This window comes from Budorcas taxicolor, chromosome 11 (genome assembly GCF_023091745.1).
Source record: "Budorcas taxicolor isolate Tak-1 chromosome 11, Takin1.1, whole genome shotgun sequence".
NCBI classification, from domain to species: Eukaryota; Metazoa; Chordata; class Mammalia; order Artiodactyla; family Bovidae; genus Budorcas; species Budorcas taxicolor.
This window is the reverse complement of record NC_068920.1, coordinates 80,372,386-80,396,606: the sequence shown is the minus strand read 5'-3', so window position 1 is coordinate 80,396,606 and position 24,221 is coordinate 80,372,386. Positions and strand designations below refer to the sequence as shown.

Genomic DNA, 24,221 nt, shown 5'->3' with positions numbered 1-24,221 from the left:
TAGGCATTCTTTTAAACTGTCAGTCTGTTTCCCTAGCTTTGGACTGATTCTCCGTTAAAATACTTCCCTTGAAGAACAAAGTAGTTTTAGCCACAGCTGATCATCACAATTATCTTATTTCACTTCATTAGGGAAATATTTAAGAATGATAAGAGACTTTTCAAAGAGTTCCTTGTTTCAACTTTGAAGGCAAAGAAAAGAACCCCAGGGCTAAATCATAAAATTGTCTCAATGAATCAGCAGAGATTATACCTCTTATCAAAGTATAATCTTCAAAAAAATCAAACTTGACTGTGAATGTTTGTCAAATTTATTCACCTCCTTAATGAGGAAACTGATAAGGTGGCAAAGCTGGTTGGAAGCAGAATTGGAGAAACAGGAGTTATGTAGTCTACCAGAAAAGGTGTTTTTCAATGAGTGTGCTGAGTGATCTAAGCCTTCCAAAGTGAATAGCAAAGTCAAACCTCTAGGTTAGCAAGTGTCAAGGACTTTTATTCTTAGGGCCCCATATATTCTTAAAAACTGAGGCTCCCAAGTGATCTATCAATATTAACCTTATTAGACACTAAAACAAAAATGTTTAAATATTAGTTATAGTAGGCTCTTGAACAAGGTGGGGGTTAGGGTTACCCACCCTCCCCACAGTCAAAACTCCAGGAATCACTTTACAGTCCACCCTTCATCCTGGGTTCTGCTTCTCTGAATTCAACCAGCCACAGATTATGTAGCACAGCAGCTGGTATCTATGGAAAAATTTGTTGTTAGCCATTTCCTTCTCCAAGGGATCTTCCCAACCCAGGGATTGAACCCACTGCTCCTGCTTGGCAGATGGATTCTTTACCATTCAGACACCAGGGAAGACCCTACAGAAAAATATCTGTGTATAACAGACTTGCGAAGTCTAAATCTATATTTTTCAAGGGTCAACTGTATTTTCTTAAAAGATTTTTTTCTTTTATATGGACCATTATTTTAAAAAGTCTTTATTGAATTTGTTGCAATATTTTTTCTGTTTTCTGTTTTTTGTGTTTTTTTTGCCATGAGGCACGTAGGATCTCAAGAAAGAAAGTCACTCAGTTGTGTCTGATTCTTTGGGACCCCATGGACTGTAGCCTATCAGGCTCCTCCCTCCATGGGATTCTCCAGGCAAGAGTACTGGAGTGGGTTGCCATTACAAAGGATCCCATTGCATTGGAAGGCGAAGTCAAGTAACTGCTAGACTGCCAGAGAAGTCCCAAAGGTCAACCATATTTTAAACATAAAAAAACAAGCCTTTAACATTTTTAAATGAAAAATAACTTTAGATATGTTTTCAGAAAAAAGGCATTTTTACACTTTTGCAAAAAGAACACTAAACTGGCTTATCAGAAGACAGCTGAATCCTCATATCAATTTCTTCATTCACATGTTGCAATAGTTGTTTTGGTTGAAGTATATGAGGAAAATCTGACCTCACACTTATGTAGTTGGAAAGGGAGGACCTTACAGAGTCCCAAAATGTCTTGGGAAATCTCAAGAGTCCTTAGATTACACTTTGAGAACCACTACCCTTTATTAAAAAATACCCTTGGCAGGCATGTTAAACAATGCCCCAGCAGAACTTTGAAAGTACATGTTGTACTGTCTTTTGCTTATTTCCAAGTTTTGGATGATTTTTCTTAATATTTCAAAGCTTATGTTATACTCCTCTCACCAGAAACAGATTGGGTCAGACAGACCAAATTCCATTTGTGAACAGTGAGAATTGGGACTACATTGTAAACACATTTCTTTAAACAATCCCCCCAAGCAAAAATGTCTTTTTTTCCTCTCAATGTAAAATGCACAAAATTTAGAAAATATAAAAGACGATTATCTTTAGTACTTTGAACTTATTGGAGGTAAACACTGATACCTTCTTTTTAAAATTTCCTTCAGTCTGTCATCTGTGTTGGTATACAGAATGAAAGTGAAAGTTGCTCAGCCATGTCCGACTCTTTGCGACTCCATGGTGGAATTCTCCAGGCCAGAATACTGGATTAGGTAGCCTTTCCCTTCTTCAGGGGATCTTCCAATCCATGGATCAAACCCAAGTCTCCTGCATTGCAGGAGGATTCTTTACCAGCTGAATCACCAGGGAAGCCCAAGAATACTGAAGTGGGTAGTCTATCCCTTCTCCAGGGGATCTTCCCGACCCAGAAATCAAACGAGGGTCTCCTGCATTGCAGGCAGTGTTGGTGTATAAAAGTAAGCATATGTTTGAATTTGAGAGCATGTTTTTTTAAAAAAAATTTAATATATTTTTAAAATTTAACATATCAGAAGCCTTTTTCATGACAGTAAATCATGTCCTAAGTTTTTTAACAGCTATTTTATTTTGTTATAATTTATTTACTTAGTTTCATAATGTATACTTGACATCTTCATTCTTGGTATGTTCATAACACAGCAGTAAATAACTCTGTACCTACGTCTTTGTGGACGTCTCTGCTAATAACTTGGAGACTGGGACAAATCCTAGAAATAGAATTACTGACCTGTAGAAGTCTTGTACCAGTTTACACCTCCTTTAGTGGTGTTTGAGAATACTGTCCCATCACCAGTGCTTTTAGGACCAACCCCATCATATTCCTGTCATCCATCTACCATCAGAAAATGAAGCCATTTATCTTCTTACTGCTTCATTTACCATTGAATCCAGTAGTTCTCATTCTTGTCTGAATATCAGGATCACTGCACCCAGCCAAGCCTGGAGATTGTGTTTCAGGTGGTCTGTGGCACAGGCTTCATTTTCTCAAAGTTCCCCAGGTGATTCTGTTGTGCACGTAGGACTGAAGACCCTCCGCTGCCCTCCTGCCCCTTCCTCTGTGCTGTCTACAGCCCAGTCCCTCTGTGTTCTCTCTTTATGTCTTGCCTTAATTGAAACTGAGTTTACTCTTGCGCTCCCTCAGTAGGATGTCTCCCTACAGCCTTTTCAAGGCTGTTTTTCTCCACACCTGTGTTCTTCAGGTCCTGAAGGAGGGTTAGATTAATTGTGCTGCTGATTGAGAGTCCCTTGGACTCCAAGGAGATCCAACCAGTCCATTCTAAAGGAGATCAGCCCTGGGATTTCTTTGGAAGGAATGATGCTAAAGCTGAAACTACAGTACTTTGGCTACTTCATGTGAAGAGTTGACTCATTGGAAAAGACTCTGATGCTGGGAGGGATTGGGGGCAGGAGGAAAAGGGGACAGCAGAGGATGAGATGGCTGGATGGCATCATCAACTCAATGGATGTGAGTTTGACTGAACTCCGGGAAATGGTGATGGACAGGGAAGCCTGGCGTGCTGTGATTCATGGGGTCACAAAGAGTCAGACATGACTGAGCGACTGAACTGAACTGATTGCTGATTCAAATATTTTTTTTTTCCATTAACTGACCACAAACAAACCAGCTTCTTCAGAGCTGTCAAACTTTTGCACTCCTCACCCCAACTTGCTACTGGCATTTGCCACACCTCTCTGCTTCACTGATAACTACAGCACTTGGCTTGCAGTGCTTCTTTTCTGCTCCTTCTGTGGTCATTCTTGGCAACTGTAACACCACAGAAATGACCCATCACATAGCTTAACTTTTTTCACCTCCCAAGATCTTTTTTTCACTCCATTTCCACCTGGTCCTAAGTAGGACTATTCCCCAGTCACACTGTCCTACTATATCCATACTGCCTCCCAAATCTAAATTTTTGACAGTTATCACTCCTAACCTTTCAACTCATTTACTCCTATATTTCCTTTCAAGCAATCCTCTGATCTCATCAAAACCTTATTCTCTAGCCTTACCGCTTATTCATACATATCACACTCATCTCACTTCCTTTCTTACTCAGCTTAGATGTAGTGGTCCAGCATGACAACCGTTCTTCTCTTTTTTAAAAAATTTGGCCGTGCCATGTGGGATCTTAGTTTCCCCACCAGGGATGGAACCTGTGGCCCTGGCATTGGAAGTACAGAGTCTTAACTACTGGACCTCCAGGGAAGTCCCAGTTTTTCTTGTATGTATATTCTTTGTGGTGTGTATACGTGTTAGTTGCTCATTCGTGTCTGACTCTTTGCAACCCCATAGACTGTAGCCCACCAGGCTCCTCTGTCCATGGGATTTTCCAGGCAAGACTACTGGAGTGGGTTCCCATTTCCTTCTCCAGGAGATCTTCCTGACCCAGGGGTCAAACCTGTGTCTCTTGTGTCTCCTGCATTTGCCGCTTAAGTCACCTGAGAAGCCACAAGAATGTGGGAAGTGTTACAGAAAAAAAAAAAAAAAGATCAGGATGAGGGGTGCTAGGGGTGGGGAGGTTTAATTCATTAATTAAAAAATTGTGGCATAATTTACATAAGATGCACATATCTTGTATAGCTCAGTTTTCACAAATGTTCACACCTACATAATTACCACCTAGGTAAAAATATAGAAGCTTCCCATTGTTCCAGAAAGTTCCCATGTGCCCCCTTTCCATAGGTAGTTCCATGTCAATCCTCCTGTTATTGGGGGGTGGGGAACTGACCTATTTTCTGTTACTCTGTTTTGCCTGATTTTGAACTTTATCTGCATGAATTCGCGCATATGTATGCTTGGGTCTGGTTTCCTTCAGCTTCAGCCAACACTGAACATTTGTAGTGCTGAGTTGTTGCCAGGATTCATGCTTTAGTAGCCACTCTGTTGCATCCCACTGGTAGATATGCATGTATATGTCCATGGATGACATCTGAACTGATTCCAGTTTGGGTAGCTGTGACATTCCCGTGCGTATCTCTTGGCTGGGTTGTAGGAGAAGAACTGCCTAGCTGAAGGGTTGAAAAGGAAGGTCCTGTTCATCTCTTTGCCTAGGGGCCTGAGGCATAACCTAAAGCACTTTCTTTCTCTCTCTCTCTCTTTTTTTAAAAAACATTTGCTTTAAATTATGAAAGTAAAATAACACATTTACAGGAGACTTGGAAAATACAGAACAAGGTTACATATAGTTCCACTGTATACTAAGATTTTTCGTTGGAGGACTTTCCTGGTGGCTCAGCAGTAAGGGGTCTGCTTGCCAATGCACGTGGGCTCTTCACTGAGCCTGCGCCACAGCTGTTGAACCTGTGCTCTAGAGCCCCTGCCCTGTGACAAGAGAAGCCACTGTAGTGAGCAGCCTGAGCGCCGCAACTAGAGAGAAAGCCCACACGGCAACAAAGACCCAGCATGGCCAACAAATAAATAAATAATTACAGAAGGATCTTTAGTTGGAGAGTTCAATGTCAAACTCTCAAAAATTAATAGAATGAATATACAGAGAAGTAGAAGGATATAGTAGACCTGAAAAGCACTGTGAACCAATTCAACATAATTAATATTTATAAAATTTTCACACAACAGTAGGATACAAATTCTATTGAAGTTCTCATAGACTGTAAACTAGGAGACGCTGGAACATATCCAGGGACATAAAGTGCAAAATTTTCATAGTCTAAAGGTATTAAAATCATATAAAGTCTGTTCTCTTATCACTGTGGAATTATACTAGAAATCAGTATCTAAAGATATTCGAAAATACCCCACATGGTTTCAAGTATGGTGTGACATTTACCAAGAGAGATCTTCAACTTAGCCATCGAAAGCCTCAAAGTTAGACTGAAAAAAACACATTGGGTGACTGCACAAAAGAAAGCCTTTAAACCAGAAATTAGTATCAAGATGATAAATTAATATTAATGATACTTTAAACAAAATCCCATGTATTTGGAAATTAAATGTCCACTTTTAAATGATGGTTGCATCTAAGAAGCCATAACAAGGAAAATGAGAAAATGTTTGTAATAGAATAAAAATGGAAAGAATATTTACCAGAATTTGCTGCACGCAGCTGAAGTTGCTCAATGCAATTAAACACAATGGGGATCTTGAATAAGGTATGAAAACAAATAATGGACACAAGCATAAAATTTTGTGAAATTTGAACAAAATCTGTACTTTAATGATGCTGTAGAGGTTTTTTGTTTTAAGTGGGATGATGGAGGTGCGATTCATTGTGAAGGTGACATTTGAACCAAGACTTGGAGGAGGTGAGGCAATGAACCATACCGATATTTCAGGGAAGAGTATACCAGAAAAAAGGAAGTACTGGGGCCTGAGGAATGAGGGTGCATATCCTGTGAAAGGGATCAGTCAAGCTCTTCATATAGGGCTTCTACACAGTTAAAGTTTTAGTAGAAGGCAAACTGGAAACTCTTAGGGCATTTTGAGCAGAAGAGTGATATGAACTGATTTTGACTGGGTCATTTTGTTTGTTGGAATGAGACTAGATTGTAGGGGGGTGGGCAGGGCAGTAAAAGAAAAAGAAAGATCAATTAGGAAGTGATGGAAATAGTCCAGATGAGAGATGATGATGATTATGGGTCAGATGGTAAGAAATACATTAGGGATATACTTTGAAAAACGTCAAAGGACTGACAAAGGTTTAGTCAAAGCTAATGGTTTTTCCTGTAATCACGTATGGATGTGAGAGTTGGATCATAAAGAAAGCTGAGCGAAGAATCGATGCTTTTGAACTGTGGTGTTGGAGAACACTTTTGAGAGTTCCTTGGACTGCAAGGAGATCCAACCAGTCTATCCTAAAGGAAATCAGTCCCGAATATTCATTGGAAGGACTGATGCTGAAGCTGAAATTCCAATACTTTGGCCATGTGATGCGAAGAACTGACCCATTGGAAAAGACCCTGATGCTGGGAAAGATTGAAGGCAGGAGGAGAAGGGGATGACAGAGGATAAGATGGTTGGATGGCATCACTGACTCGATGGACTTGGGTTCATCCCAGAGCAAGCTCTGGGAGTTGGTGATGAACAGGGAAGCCTGGCATGCTGCAGTCCATGAGGTCACAAAGAGTTAGACATGGCTGAACAGCTAACTGAATTGATAGTTTGATGAAATAATAAGCCATAATATAATGTTTTTAAAAATATAAGACGTTTTGTATTATTTCTAGTCTTTACAACAGTGCTTGAAATTTTTCAAGGATGATAAAACTGAGTTTGAGAGAGGCAAAGCAAATTGCCTTAGGCACATAGCTACTCAATTTTTCTATACTAATGGGATGTCTTAGTTCTCACAACAGAATCCTCTCTAGCTAGTTTACATGGGAAGGGATTCACAAAGGCTCTTCAAAGTTTGCAGAATTTTTGGAGAAGCTAGGCGGAGCTGCTGGGAACAACAGATCACAGAACCACAGATCAGGTTCGACCATGTAATGGAGCCGCAGGCAAAACACATGGAATCTGCTGTGGACAGAGGAGACAGTTCCATCACCGCTGGCTTCAGAACCAGCTACCTTTGCTTCCCTGGACGTTCTTTTTTTTCTTTTCAGAAAACTTGCCTTCAAAACAAAGTCTTGCACATGTATTTCTGATTGGTAGACTTTAATACACTTACATTAATTTCAAAATTTCAAATGTATCTTTGAAATGAATTAAAAATGCATTTTGAAATGGATTCAACATTTCAATACATTTAAAAAACCTATTTCCAATGAGGGAGGTAAGATTTATATTGGGGGAATTATGCAAGTGTGGAGAAACTGTTTGAGAGATCCAGGAAGGGATAAATGTTCACCGCAATCACTCTGTGGATGCCCTACATCATTGTACACCCTTCCTCCATCCTTAAACCTCCAGCCTGCAGAACACAGTCTCAGTCCTCAAAAGGGGAAGCCCCTAGTTTCAGTGGATTGCATTCAGATCTATATTCAGGATTTTGGTTTGCTGTTAATTCTTCTCGTTTAAACACACTCTTAATGCCTTGAAAAGTGAAAGTGAAGTCTCTCAGTTGTGTCCAACTCTTTGCGACCCCATGACTATAGCCTGCCAGGCTCCTCCATCCATGGGATTTTCCAGGTAAGAATACTGGAGTGGGGTGCCATTTCCTTCTCCAGGAGGTCTTCTCGACCCAGTGAACGAACCCGGGTCTCCCACATTGCAGGCAGACTCTTTACATCTGAGCCACCAGGGAATCCCTACCCTGGATAAGTTATAAAATATATCAACAGAGACTACATACAATATATATTGGGGAATGGAGAGGAGAAAGATTTAGATTTACTTAGATTTATATAACATAACTCACCAGCAAGGGGAAAATATAAGAATACAGTTAATATTTATTTACTCCATGTTGCCTTGCCCTCAGCCATAACTTGGTTTGCCTTTACCTGGTTCAGTTCAGTCGCTTAGTTATATCCAACTCTTTGCAACCCCATGGACTGCAGCATGCCAGGCTTCCCTGTCCATCACCAACTCCCAGAGCTTGCTCGAACTTATGTCCTTTGAGTTGCTCATGCCATCCAACCATCTCATCCTCTGTCAGCCCCTTTTCCTCTTGCCTTCAATCTTTCCAAGCATCAGTGTCTTTTCCAAAGAGTCAGTTCTTTGCACCACGTGGCCAGAGTATTGGAGTTTCAGCTTCAGCATCAGTCCTTCCAATGGATATTCAGAACTGATCTCCTTTAGCATTGATTGGTTGGATCTCCTTGCATTCCAAGGAACTCTCAAGAGTCTTCTCCAACACCACAGTTCAAAAGCATCAATTCTTCACTCAGCTTTCTTTATGATCCAACTCTCACATCCATACATGACTACTGGAAAAACCATAGCTTTGACTAGATGGACCTTTGTCGGTAAAGTAATGTCTCTGCTTTCAATATGCTATCTAGGTTGGTCATAACTTTTCTTCCAAGGAGCAAGCGTCTTTTAATTTCATGGCTGCAATCACCATCTGCACTGATTTTGGAGCCCAAGAAAATAAAGTCTCTCATTGTTTCCATTGTTTCTCCATCTATTTCCCATGAAGTGATGGGACCGGATGCCATGATCTTAGTTTTTTGAATGTTGAGTTTTAAGCCAACTTTTTCACTCTCCTCTTTCACTTTCATCAAGAGGCTCTTTAGTTCCTCTTCACTTTCTGCCATAAGGATGGTGTCATCTGCATATCTAAGGTTATTGATATTTCTCCCGACAATTTTGATTCCAGCTTGTGCTTCATTCAGTTCGGCATTTTGCATGATGTACTCTGCATATAAGTTAAAAAAGCAAGGTGACAATATACAGCCTTGATGTACTCCTTTCCCAATTTGGAGCCAGTCTGTTGTTCCAGTTCTAACTGTTGCTTCTTGACCTGCACACCTTCTCAGGAGGCAGGTAAGGTAGTTTGGTATTCCCATCTCTTTAAGAATTTTCCACAGTTTGTTGTGATCCACACAGTAAAAGGCTTTAGTGTAGTCAATGAAGCAGAAGTAGATGTTTTTCTGGGATTCTTTTGCTTTTTCTGTGATACAGTGGATGTTGGCAACTTGGTCTCTGGTTCCTCTGCCTTTTCTAAGTCCAGCTTGAACATCTGAAGGTTCTTGGTTCGCATACTGTTGAAGCCTAGCTTCGGGAATTTTGAGCATTTCTTTGCTAGCGTCCTTTACCTGGTGGAGGATTTTTATTCCTGAGGATCTGAGTCCCGGCTGACCTTCTGTTTCTCTGGGGTTGCTTTAGTCATGTTAACTTTCACCATTTGATGGGGAAGTACAAGGAGGACACTTTAGTTTTGAACATTCCTCCAGCCTGTCTCAGGAAGCAGAGCTATTTCCCTAACACCCAGGATCAGTGACCCCAGCTGAAATGGTCAACCCTCCCCCTTTCACCCCAATTTATTTGCTTGTTTAGTGGTGTGGTGCAAGGAACCTGAAATGACCAAGTGCCAGTTTCCACTGGTAGATACCCCTGGTGGAAACATTTCTCTATTGGACATTTTCTATATCACATGCACTGGCATGCACTGGCACATATTTATATTCCTTTCAGAATTGTTCTGCATACACTGATTGTTTTGACTCATCAGAGAAACCTAAGCTTCCAGGTAGGTACAGTTCAGTCAGTTCAGTTCAGTCACTCAGTCATGTTCGAATCTTTGCGACCCCATGAATCACAGCACGCTAGGCCTCCCTGTCTATCACCAACTCTAGGAGTTCACTCAGACTCACATCCATCAAGTCGGTGATGCCATCCAGCCATCTCATCCTCTGTCGTCCCCTTCTCCTGCCCCCAATACCTCCCAGCATCAGGGTCTTTTCCAATGAGTCAACTCTTTGCATGAGGTGGCCAAAGTACTGGAGTTTCAGCTTTAGCATCATTCCTTCCAAAGAACACCCAGGGCTGATCTCCTTTAGAATGGACTGGTTGGATCTCCTTGCAGTCCAAGGGACTCTGAAGAGTGCTCTCCAGCACCAGAGTTCAAAAGCATCAATTCTTTGGCGCTCAGCTTTCTTCACAGTCCAACTCTCACATCTATACATGACCACTGGAAAAACCATAACCTTGACTAGACGGACCTTTGTTGGCAAAGTAATGTCTCTGCTTTTGAATATGCTGTCTAGGTTGGTCATAACTTTCCTTCCAAGGAGTAAGTGTCTTTTAATTTCATGGCTGCAGTCACCATCTGCAGTGATTTTGGAGCCCAAACAAATAAAGTCTGATACTGTTTCCACTTTTCCCCATCTATTTCCCATGAAGTGATGGGACCAGGTGGGTATAGAGATAGAATAAATGTCAAAATCTTTTTCCTAATGTGACTCTCTTCATATTCAATAAATCCACCCCCAACTAAAGATGATGCCTATAAGAAAAAGAAGGAAGAAGGGAGAAGAGCTGTTTAGTAATGGAAGAGCTGCCTCAAGATTTGATGAGTGTTCTGGAAGAATGTGGTGACTTCCCTTTGGGAACATTATAGAATTCTTTTAAATTTTAAAAAATTTTATTGTTTTATTTGTTTATTTTTTGGTTGTATGAGTCTCAGTTGCAACATGTGGGATCTAGTTTTCTGATCAGGGATTGGGATGAAAGTCACTGGACCACTAGAGAATCCCAGGACACTGGAATTCTTGAGTTGGATGGATGGGTCAGGGTAAAGCCCTTCTATTTCAAAAGATCTATTTCTGTCCTTACCTTCATTGATGCTTGGGAGATACACAGATTGTGACTGATTGTGACCTTAGGACTAGCAGCAGGGATCTCTGAGAACAGATGAAAGATAACACTGAGAACTTTATATCTTAATCAGCTCTGCCATCTTGGAAACCATCATATATATATATATATGTATATATATATATATATATATATGTATATATATATATATATATATATATATATTTTAACCTTGCAGCTTTTAGATCCTAAGCTCTCAAAGTTTTATTTTTTTGGCAGTAAGAAACATTCAGAAAATCTATTGTTAAGTCTGAATATTCCAATTTATTAATTTGTTTAACCCAGTGGAATTATTAGAGGACATCAGGCATGTCTAATTGCCACCAATTTATTTCAAAGTTATGAACAGAGAATTGCAAAATATTTCTTTCCTTGGGCCTATATACTCTCTGTATTATGCCTCTGCAAACAGAGTATGTAAGCCTATATTCTTTTCTGTTTGTGTATGCATTCGACACATTAATCGAGTGCGTGCTACATTCCAGCTAATTTCATGCTGGGGACACACTGGTGACCCACAGGCACAGTCTTTTTGCCATAGCCTTTCCATTCTAGCAAGGAATGCTGCTGCTGCTACTGCTGCTAATTCATTTCAGTCGTGTCCGACTCTGTGTGACCCCATAGATGGCCCCCCATAGAGCCCACCAGGCTCCCCCATCCCTGGGATTCTCCAAGCAAGAACACTGGAGTGGGTTGCCATTTCCTTCTCCAGTGCATGAAAGTGAAAAGTGAAAGGGAAGTCGCTCAGTCGTGTCCGACTCTTCGCGACCCCGTGGACTGCAGCCTACCAGGCTCCTCTATCCATGGGATTTTCCAGGCAAGAGTACTGGAGTGGGGTGCCATCGCCTTCTCCGAGCAAGGGATGCTGTTGCTGCTAAGTCACTTCGGTCGTGTCCGACTCTGTGTGACCCCATAGACGGGAGCCCACCAGACTCCCTTGTCCCTGGGATTCTCCAAGCAAGAACACTGAATGGGTTGCCATTTCCTTCTCCAATGCATGAAAGTGAAAAGTGAAAGGGAAGTCGCTCAGTTGTGTCCGACTCTTCGCGACCCCATGGATGCTGGTACACACCAAAATCAGCTCTATCTCCTGCTGCAGTTAGGATATCCTGTCATTTACCTAGATTACAGCAGGGGGCAGATAAAGTCCATCTTTCAAAGTCATTTGTGGCAACCCAGCATTTTAGATGATAGCAGATTAGAATTTTTACTTCAGTTTTTAAAAGAAACTGGAATCTAGTTTTGCATTTTGCTCAGGCCTTACCTGACTTTAGGTATCTCTGGTATCAAATCTGGGAAAAAGTCAAACTACAGGAACATTTTCTCTTCATATTCAATGAACATCTGAATTCAGACTTCAGAGTAAGTATTTTTGGGGAATAGTTGTGAGGGATGCTTCCTAAGTAAATGGATTTTATTCTCAATGCTTTAAAAAATAACAACTATTTAGATTTAATATTAACATATAATATTGTCTACAAATCTGAGTTTTTAATTTAGATGTTTGCTTAAACTGAGTTGCAGTCGCGCTTTGATTTTTGATGAGAGGATGAGTAGAGAGACCATTGTTTTCTTTAGCTAACCTTATTCCCATTTCAGAAATAGTAGCAACTCCTACATCCCTTCAGAGTGAATAAGAGGAAATGTTAGAAATGTAGAGAAAGAAACTGCACATGCGTGTATGTGTGTGTTTGCGTGTGTGTGTGACATATTGTTAAGGCCATGAGAATGCATCAGAGGAGCAGAAGAGAGGAAAGGACCAGGGATGTGGGGTGTTGCATTTGGCCAAAGACCTTGAGAGAATATTCTGCTTTTGGACTTTTTAATGGTACATTAGGTTTGCTGGGTACTCTAAAGCAGTAAGTATTCAACTGAGCTATGAAGCTAGGCATTGGGCTTTTCTACACAAAGGAAAATCTGAGTTAGACAGGAGAATTACCTGAGCGGATGCCTTTTATCGACCAGCACCTTGCTGGGTTCATTCTTTAATCTATGGCTCCCTTGGCCCTCCTGTTCTGTTACTCTCCATGGGTCAAATACGGGAAAATTGTACCAAATCTCTTTGGCAATGACTTCCTAGGCAGCAAGTGGGTGAGTAGAAAGGGAGGAAGTTAAATCAGTCTCTAGTGAGTCTGAGAGTCAATCACATCTTCTTATTCTGTTGAATAATTTCTCTTCCCCAATAGATAGTAAGTTCTGTGGACCAGGGTCATGTTTATCTTGTTCACCACTGACTTTCCTGTGCCTATACATTTTTCACACACCGGTGTTTAGGAACATAAATAACAGCCCTCCCACTGACCTCATTAAGAAAAGCCTAAAGAGATTTAAAAATGTGGATAATCCCAGCCATGAGTTATTTGGAATTGTATGTATGCATGTATGTGACTGATTTCCAATCACCTGTCACTGGTTCATCTATGAGTATGATGAAATAGAGAGGTAATGAGCAGGAATAGCTAAGGGATTCTGAATAGGCTCAATGGTAAAGGATCTATCTGTAAGGAAGGAGACAAGGGAGACCTGGGTCAGGAAGATCCCTTGAAGAAGGAAATGGCAACTCAGCCCCATATTCTTGCCTGGAGAATCCCATGGACAGAGGGGCCTTGTGGGCTACAGTCCATGGGGTCACAAAGAGTCAGACATGACTTAGCGACTAAACACACACACACACACAATACAAGGAGTCCTGAAATGTCTTCAAAGTTGACCATCTAGGAGACTTCCCTGGAGGTCTAGTGGTTAAGAATCCACTTTGCAATGCAAGTTTGACCCTTTGGTCAGGGAACTAAGATCCCACATATCACAGAGCAACTAAGCCCACGTGCCACAACTAGAGAATCCATGCGCTGCAAGGAAAGATCCTGCATGAGGCAATGAAGATCCAGCAAGCCGCAACTAAGGCCTGACACAGCCAAATAAATTTTTGTTGACCATCCTATATTGTGAAATGAAGTGAAGTGAGAGTCACTCAGTCGTGTCCGACTCTTTGTGACCTCATGGACTATACAGTCCGTGGAATTCTCCAGGCTAGAATACTGCAGTGGGTAGCCTTTCCCTTTTCCAGGGGAATCTTTCCAACCCAGGGATTGAACCCAGGTCTCCTGTATTGCAGATGGATACTTTACCAACTGAACTATCAGGGAAGCCCTATCCAATATTGTAGACTCTTTGAATTAGAAGGGCCTTACCCTGCCACCCATCCAAGTCAAGAATTCTATAGTGTCTCCAAAGGAAGTCACCACAATCTGCTGAAACACTCACCAAATCTTGAGGCAGTTATTCCAGTACTACAAAGTTTTCCTTCCTTCTTCTTTCTTTCTTTCTTTTTGGCAGGAGGATGTTTAAGAAATATAGAAAAAGACATTCATATGCCCACTGCCTAGAATGAACAAGTACTAATGTTTAGTTGTTTGACCTCGGTCATCCATCATTGGGAAATAATTCTCCATGGATCTCTCACCTTTTTGCACATAGAGGAGTGAACTACTGGACCATCTTTTTAAGGATGTTTGGATGGTAAACAAGTGTGGAAGGTAGAGATAGTGGTTGTCTTCAGAATAAAGGGCAGATTTCTTAAAATCTTGGAAGACAGTGTTTCTTGCACTGGAGCAACAAAATGCTGATTTCTCACTACTGTTATTGCTGTGAGTAACAATCTGCCTTTTGTTTCTGGCCTAAGACTGGGAAACTGTGGCATATTACTATTTAAACTGTCCTAGGCCAGAGAATGGAGAAGGCAATGGCACCCCACTCCAGTACTCTTGCCTGGAAAATCCCATGGACGGAGGAGCCTGGTAGGCTGCAGTCCATGGGGTTGCTAAGAGTCGGACACGACTGAGCGACTTCGCTTTCACTTTTCACTTTCATGCATTGGAGAAGGAAATGGCAACCCACTCCAGTGCTCTTGCCTGGAGAATCCCAGGGACGGGGGAGCCTGGTGGGCTGCCGTCTATGGGGTCGCACAGAGTTGGACATGACTGAAGCGACTCAGCAGCAGCAGGCCAGAGAAAACAGGTAGAAATAGCTCCCAAGTAATATTAATATTAAAACTTGATAAGGATAGAGAAAGAAGAAAACTAGACAATTTCACTTATGAATATAGAAGCTAAACTACTAAACAAAAATTAGTAAACACAATCCAGTAGAAAGTTATATAAAGAACGAAAGGAAATTAAGCCCACATTTATTTCAGATTTGTAAAGGTAGTCTAAAAGTTGAAAATTCATCAAAAAAATGACTGTGTTCAGATGAAAAGAGAAAAAACCTGTATTATTACAGCAGTAGAAAGTAAAGGCATTGATAAAATCTAGCGACAATTACTAATAGAAATTCCATGTAAATTAAAAAAAAATAAGGCTTTTAAAACATGCTGATGACTGTATTGAATTATGAAATAGAGAAGCCATTTTAAAATCAAGAACAAATAGCATTGACCACTTTTATTGTTACTATTGTTTGGGAATTTTCAAATAATTCAATAGGATGATAAACTATGTAAAATATTAGAGAAAAACCAGTCACAGAGAGTCAGGATGAGCCACGGAAAGATTCGGAACTTGAAATGCACAGACATGGATCGAAATCTCACTTTGTCTCTATTTCATCTGTGGAACTTTGGGCAAGCTATTTAATTTTTTACAGTTCAGGTTTCTCTTCAGTGAAATGGATATAATAATCATTTTTGGAGATTCTGCACATATTAAATTCCCTCCACTCTTGTCAAAGGGCCCAGCTCAGTGGCCTGACACACACTCGGTTCAACTGCTCATTCCTTCCAACACTTTAAACCTCTGAGAATTTGAAAAACAGTAAGATTCTGGATGTTTGTGAAGCCTATATATCACTATATGTGAAGCCTGTAATGTCACTATAACATTTTCTGTGATTAAGAATGACACCAATATAGAGATGCCTAATTTTTTTGCATTCAAGCTTCTTCCAGAAACCTGAGAACTTTCAATACTTGCAACCCAAATTGATGATTCTGCCTCTTCCAGAAGAAAATCAATAAACATTAGTGCCTCCTTGGCAGACAAATTATAGGAACCACAAGTTCCACAATGTTTCATAATCTTAGGAAATGTCATAATCTTATGACAAACCCCATCTGAGTTCCTGGAGGAGGAATCTTTCCTCACCAGAATCCCACTGGTCAGGCCCAGAGTCGGCTGTGCCTCTCTCCCTTGGTTTTGCCACTTTGCTCATATGATTTGTCTGCACTTCCACCTTCTGTGAGCTTGGCCATTTCCTGGCTTGGTGGGTTCTCAGCCCTGAAGAGCCAGCCCTTCTCCATGGAGAGGCCTGGGAGGGCTCCTGCTTTGGCCGCGGACTATTGGGCCTCAGCTCCAGCAATAACATGTCAGGCTGAAGGTTTACTCCTCTGGAACTTTTTAAAATAAGATATATTTATTTATTTTTGGCTGTTCTGAGTCTTTGTTGCTGTGTGGGCTCTCTTTACTCGTGGTGAGTGGGGGCTGCTCTCGTTGTGGAGCACACGCTCTAAAGCGTGTGAGCTTCAGTAGCTGCAGCTCAAGGGCTTAGTTGCTCCAGGGCCTGTGGGAGTCTTCCTGGACCAAGGATCGAAACCATGTCCCCTGCATTGGCAGGTGGGTTTTTATCTACTGGACCACCAGGGAAGTGGTCTCTGGAACATTTTTTAGAGCTTATGGCTCAGCCTTCTCTGCTCATCTGTGTGAAGTAATCTTTGAGTTACTTCACTTCTGGATCTTCTTTCTCAAAACCCATAATTTTAGTCATTTCGAAGAAAACATCAGACAACTCGGAGGGAGGGACAGTGTTTGACCAGGAATCTGCACAATGGTCAAAGTCATGATAAACAAGGAAAGACAGAAAAATGGTCACAGATTGGAGGAGACAGAGGAGACACGACGACTTAACACAACGTAGGATCCTGGAATGTTAATGGAGAAATGGGTGAAATGCGAATCATATCTGGAGTGTAGCTTATGGCATGATACTGATGTTAATTTCTTCTTAATAATTTTGACAAAAGCAGCATGGTCAGAAAAGATGTTACCATTAGCAGACACTGGGTACAGGATATATGGGAACCCTCAGAACTCTATTTGTAACTTTTCTGTAAATATAAATTTATTTCAAAATCAAAAGTTTACTAAAAAGAAAAAGTCCCTTCTAAGCCTGAGATAACCTCTGGTTGTTATGGTTCAGAAAATGAAGCCAGGTTTCCACTGTCACAACAAATGCTGTCCCCTGGTGGTGTTCTCTCTTCCACTCAGTGATGTGTGCATAGTACAGTATCAAGTTCAACTGTCATTTTCTTTTAGCTCAAACGGGACCAAGGACCCCTAAGATGTGCCTGTGAGTGAGCCCAGAAATATGCAGGGGGTCAGGCAATGTTACAAAATGGTGCCTCTCTTTCTACTAGAAAGAGAAGCTCTGTTTAATGACCACACACACAGCCCTGTCCCTACTCCAACTGCCCTACAGTGAATGGAGTCAGAGTTTGAAACTCATCAGTAGAGATTCAGATGCGCTCCCAGGATTGACATTTGCCTACGGATACTTGGACCTATCAGCCAGGTTATGTGGCTGGGTCATTTTCTAAATGGCTTCTGGCATTGTGTAGCAGGATCCAATAAGGACCCCCTTCTCTCTAAAGAAAACAAAACCGGCATCAGGAACATTGGGGAGTCAGGAGGCTGAAGTGCGCTGTCAGAGTGAGGAAGGGGCCAGCAGGAGAGTTAGAAACCTTGACAAGTATTTTCATCTCTCCAGGGGAGTCAAGCTTCTCCAAATTTGTGGTTCCTCAGACTCCACAGGAATTGTATCACTCTGCAGTGTTCCCAGGCAATTATTTCTCCTTGCAAAGCTGAGCCTCCCCTTTCAGGATCCAATCAAGCGACCACAAATCAAAGATAGCTTGGACTCATTCCACTAATAGCATGGAAAGCCATTAGCTGAAGTTGTTTGAAAAGGGAAGTGGCTCAGATATCTCTGGTCTCACCAGAAAAGCTTCTGTAATGTCAGATTATGGTTACCAAATGGCTCAGGGGCTGAGGCATCATGTTTCTCATAAGGAGAGGTTATTTATTGCACCACTGAACCAACACACTCTCCATTACTCACTTGCACAAGATAAGATGAAGAGTCCTTTCAAGTTGAATTAAGTTTAAAAGGAAAAGCAACACATGCTCCCAGCTAAAGCTTGGGTTTAGCTCTGGTTGTGTAGGAAGAAAGAGTAGATGGCGCCCTCTGTGGGTGGTCTGCGGGGCTCTGCAAGGCCCTCTTTGCCCCAGTGAACTTGTGGGGATCATTCCTTTTGGTTAGGGCACTCTTTCCAAGAGTGTCTGTCAAAATGTTAAAAATCGGGGCTATTCATCACCATTAACTTATCAGGGACCCATGTTTCTTTGGGGAATTATTTCTCCCAGTCTCCCTTCCCTGCGGTTCTGAGGGCCTGCCAACCCCAGAGCTCCATGCCCTTGTCCAGGGCTTAGATGGGTATCCTTCCCTCAGACCACAGTGATTGGTTCAGGGATGGGCACATGACAGATTCTGGGGTGATCAGAGGCCTTTCCTCAGACTGATGTAAGAAGAGCTAGTGGGAAGTCATCTTAACTTGGGGAGGTTGGAGGGATGGATGGGAATCTAGATTCCAGAGGCTATGTTTTCAGTTACACAGAATGAAGGGAATAAAGCTAAGTGGGGTAAGGAAAAAGGAGTTTTCATCGAGACCCAGTTCTAGGCACTGAGAGCACAGACGTGTTTGGATGCTCCAGGTTCTTTACAGTGAAGCCGCATTTTAACTGAGCATGTTTGTACTGGCTTCCATCACTCTCAAGAAAGAATATTCTGACTAACGCTCTCATCAATGTGCCTAGCTTCTAGGGCGTTCCATAAATACCAATCCTGCATGGACAAGAAAAGGCTGCTTGCTGGCCTGACTTTGTTGGGGTTAGAGTCCCTGAGTGCACACCCTAGGTGGGCTCCCAACTATCAAGGGCCTCTTCTGGGCAGGATGGAAGGGTGAGAAAAATAAAAACATTTTGACTGGACAGCCGTGAAAGTGGAGGGCCCAAGTGTGGCCTGTTCTTCCTGGGGTTTTCTCCCTTTTGCTCACTGGATTTTCTGGAAGTTTCTTTTGAAGAAAGGGCTCTGTAGCTAGAATTGTTTTATGTTTACCAGCTGAGAAGATCTTTACTAGCCTCTCCAAAGCTAATGTTCTTTATGGTTTCCCTTTCTTAATCACCTGGCCTGGGCATGATTCGAGACCTAAAAGACTGCTGTGTTCACAGGCCGGGCAGCCCAGGGGCTGGGGCGGGAGGTGGTCACCTGGGTGGAGACAGGCCTGAGCTCCCATCCAGGCCTTCCCCGCGGGGCCTCCGTTTCTGCCAGCCTCTGTAGGCCCCCGCTGAGATAAGCCTGGAGTATGTCAGTCTGGTGGAGTTTCCGCCTCAGCTGGCCATTCCCATCCTTGGATGCTCCGTCCCAGTCAGGAGGGTACGTGTGGGTGTGCAGGGTGGTCTGCGATTCCCGACTCCTGGGAAGGCGGCCGCCCGCCCAGCCCAGGTGCTCGGAGGCCCGCGCTTGCCAGAGAGCCTGCTGTGAGTGAGGCCGGATGGGAGGCGGAGGGGGAGGCGGAGCACGTGGGGTGGAGAATAATAAACTCCTTCATGGCTCTGAAGGCTCGCCGAGGCTGATTTTCAATTATAAATAATCCCTGGATTTGTTCAAAGCTCAACAACAGCCCCGACTGCCCTACAGCTGGCCAGAGAAGGCCACGTGACTTTTCAGATCTCAGGGGTGTCCCGCCTCTGGCCTTTGCAGTGACGGGGCCGGGGGTCTGAGAACACAGCTGAGACACATTTATCGAACTGAAATCGAAGTTTTCACCGCGTATGTTAACCGAGTTTCTGTGCAACAGAACTCAGTAAACAAAGAACCTCGTGCTTGCAGTGGGGAACTGTTCATCTGTACAGCTCATCTTTACTGAATACCTACTGTGTGCCTATACCCCCATCCTGCGCTAGGGACTGGGGTGGATGGGGTTGGGGGGCAGAGAAAAATACGTCCTTGTTCATGAGTGGAGGAAGCAAAGACGAGGGGGAGATAACATGCTGGGATCCTGGTCTTGTTCGGATGGGCTAGGACGGGCCTCGGAGCCATGAGGAAGGCCTGGAGGGGCTGTTATCTTTGACCCGGTTCTGGCCGGAGCAGGAGGGAAACTGGTCAGGAGGACTGAGCTCTGAGTCCTGTCGAGGAAGCTCTAGGAAGTACCTGAGAATCCCGAAGTCCAGTGCACAGAAGCTGGTGCGCAGAAGGAACCCGACCAAAGGGAAGAGGCTGATGGGAAGGCTGGGGGTGAGGGGTGCGTGGAGCCTGAAGCTGCCGGCTCAACACAGAGGCTGTGGGCTTGTTTGTAAACCCTGTGGCTGGTGGTGGCTGGATAAGATGTTATCCATCTCGTTTTTACTGCAAAAAAGCTGTGAGCAGCCTGAAAGCTGGGGGAGGGTGTGGTGGTCCCTGGGTACCTGGCGTGGGGGGAGTGGAGTGGGGGTGGGAGATAGGTCCTTCTTCCTCCTTTTCTGCAATCCCAGCCCCAATCTGCTTTGTCCCTGAACGGAGCCATGGCCTAGGCCAAAATGTTTTGATTCAATATATACTTTTCAGAGAAAACCAAGAAATCCCAGAAAACATCACTTGAAGAAAATGTCCTTCTAGGGTTTTAATGAAGGTGGAGGGAAGGGAGGGTGGAGTTCAAAATCACATTTTCACCCAAAGGAATGAAATGGTGCATGGTGTCCTTTCAAATGGTGCTGTGTTTCAGGAATGGCTTGGGCTCTAGGGATGTAGGGGAGAGTAAAATTATCTCACTGTAATTTGAGGAAAAGTGTCCATTTTTTTTCTTATTCCCTGTAGAAGTGAAAGCAGAATGTGTGTTTGTGTGTGTGTGTGTGTGGTGCTGGCTGGAATATCAGATGACATGACATCTGATAAACAACTCATGTTATATATGTTTTTGAATCAGTTGCCTCCCAAAGAAATTGTTAGATTTTTCAGAATCAGCATTATCAAGCCTCCCAGCAAGGATTTTATGAGAACAACAGGGAAAGACGTCAGGTCTTTCCTAATTCAGCCCTCCTAGTGCTCTCTTCTTTTCCCTACTGCTCTTTCTTCAAAGAACACATTTTTCCAAGGGAGGAAGATTCAGGACACCACGTCAGGACTCCCCGTTGTCCCCTAAACTGCACCTTGAACAATTCATTTCCTGAACTTCTTTTAAAGTATCTATTTTATTTATCAAAAGTTTTTATAGTATGTAGAGCAATTATCCTTCAATAAATAAATTAATTTAAAAGTAGCATTAGCATTATAGCTCCTTAGTAAGTATATGAAAATCTGAACAGTGTCAAAAATAATGTTTGTAATGTACATGTTTGATTCTATTTATGATTACATAATTTTTATTCATACCAATATAATTGTATTTTAAATAAAATGTGTTTAAAGCTTTAAAAGTTTGTATTGTAGTATAATTGATTTATAATGTTGTTTTAGTTTCTGTTGTACAGCAAAGTGAATCAGTTATACATGTACATATATCCACTCTTTTTAAAGACTCTTTTCCTATATAGGTCACTACAGAGTTCTGAGAAGAGTTCCCTGAGATATACAGCATTTCCCAAACTTTTGAAGGCCTTATGGCCTTACTAGAAACTGAGTATTCCCAAGAACAGAACACGTGTCTGTTGAAAGTCCCCAGGTGCCCAGGGCTGGCGGGACTTGTTGTTGGTTAAGATCTTGTCTGGCTGTTGAATGTGTGGGAGTGATCCCTAGCGGGAGTGGGGGTGGGAATCCAGGATGGTGGGAATGTGGCCAAGATATGCAGAGCTGCAAAGAAAATAATGGTTTAGTTTCACTGCCCTTAAACCGTGGGGATGAGCCTGGCTCTAGGAACCCTGGGATCATTATGGGAAGGGGTGGGTGTGAGAGAACCTGGACAAAGGCAAATCTGAAAGTTGTGGGTCCCTCTGGATTTAGCGTGTTTCAGTAAACCCCTAGCTCACTCCTTAAGGTCTGAAGACGGATGAAGGTCCTCCCCTCCCACACTTCTCTTTTCATTTCCTGAGCAAGACGTCACTTCACCTCTCTGGACCTCATCTTCCCTGTCTGATGAAGGAACTGAGCTAGATAATCTCCAGGATCTTTTCAGCACTAACCTCTTGTGCAGGGCTGAATCAAAGTGGAAATGCAAGACCCCTGTTCAAAAATCAGGGGAAAATTGCCCTTAAAGTTCCTAAAATATAAAGCTCTTTTCTTTCTCCTGTGTTATCTCACTTTCGACTTAACGATTTTTAAAAAAATCTAGATAGACAGTCTTAAAAATTTTTTTAAATTTATTTTTGGTTGTGCTGAGTCTTCATTGCTGCCCTGGGTTTTTGCTACTTGCAGTGAGTGGTGATTACTCTCTAGTTGTGGTGTGTGGGCTGCTTATTGCAGTGGCTTCTCTTGTGGAGCACAGGCTCGAGGGTGCGTGGGCTTCAGTAGTTGCAGCAGGTGGTCAGTAGTTGAGCTCACAGGCTCCAGAGCACAGGCTCAGTAGTTGTGGTGTCCAGGCCTAGCCGCTCTGCTGCATGTGGGATCTTCCTGGACCAGGAATCGAACCCATATCCCTTGCATTGGCACACACATCTTCACCACTGAGCCACTAGGGAAGTCCCAAGTTAGGATGTTTTTAATTTACTAGTTAATGTTTTTCTAAGGAAAGAAAAATTAAAATTTAGTATTAGCATGAATGTTACCATTCATCCTTAAATCATGCACTGAAATTACACAGTTCACATTTTGTAGCTTGCACATGCAGATGTATCTTGTCTTTAAATATAAAGACCAGCAGAAACACTGCTCACAATGAGCTTAGTTCTTTTCACTGTTGATCTGTGCACATTCTGCTTACATTCTCAGCTTCCTGATGGGTAAGGAAAGACTGAAAGGAAAAGAATTATGAAAGTGCCTTATCTCTATCCTTCCTTCCATGTCATAATTTTCAGCATAAGCGGTGGACTAATACAGGCAAATAACATGAGTAAGAAAGCAAAAAGCTGCTACAGGAAAATAGCACCTGCTTTTATAAAAAGAATTAAAAAATGAACCACCATAGGGTCTTGTACAAAGATATTAGAAGAAGAAAAAAGGAAAGTAACAGGAAAAACAAATGTTAAATGAAGTACACGCTCCAGAAAAACACCGTAGTCCCGCTGATAAAATTATGACATTAAAACAACATTACACTAGCGTGGCCAAAATTCAGAACACAGACAGCACAGGATGCTGACCAGGATATGGAGCCACAGAAACTGTCATTCACTGGTGGTGAGAATGCAAAATGGTACAGCCACTTTTTCTTTCTGAATTGAAGTATAGTTGATTTATAATGTTGTGCTAATTTCTGCTGTATGGCAGTGACTCAAGTCCAGTCACTTTGGAAGACAGCTGGACAGTTTCACACAATTCAGCAATTGTGCTCCTTAGCATTTGCCCAAATGCATTGAAAATCTACATTCACACAAAAACCTGCACACTGTTGTTTATAGAAGAGTTTTCACAATTGCCAAAACTATTGAGCAACCAGGACATCCTTTGATAGGTGAATGGACGAATAAACTGTGGTACATTCTGACAATGGAGTGTTATTCAGTGCTACAGGACTTAAGCTATCAAAAGATTTGGAGCAACCTTAAATGCATATTATTACTAATGAAAGAAGCCAATCTGAAAAGGCTATGTAGCATTTGACTCCAACTCTGTGATGAATTGTGGTGCTGGAGGACTCTCGAGAATCCCTTGGACTGCAAGGACATCCAACCAGTCAATCCTAAAGGAAATCAACCCTGAATATTCACTGGAAGGGCTGATGCTGAAGATGAAGCTCCAATATTTTGGCCAACTGATGCGAAGAGCTGACTCATTGGAAAAGACCCTGATGCTGGGAAAGATTGAGGGCCGGAGGAGAAGGGGGTAATAGAGGAGGAGATGGTTGAGTAACATCACTGACTGAATGGACATGAATCTGAGCAAACTCTGGGAGATAGTGAAGGACAGGGAAGCCTGGTGTTCTGCAGTCCATGGGGTCACAAAGAGTTGGACACAACTTAGGACTGAACAACAACAAGTATGACATTCTGGAAAAGGCAGAACTGTGATGACAGTAAAAAAAAAGATCTG

The 24,221-nt window shown here is 42.3% G+C and overlaps 1 pseudogene; it reads right to left on the bottom strand.

Moving 5' to 3' along the window:
- The window catches only part of LOC128055672 (post-GPI attachment to proteins factor 2-like), a 48,486-nt pseudogene that overhangs the window by 1,279 nt on the left and 22,986 nt on the right, over positions 1 to 24,221 (bottom strand).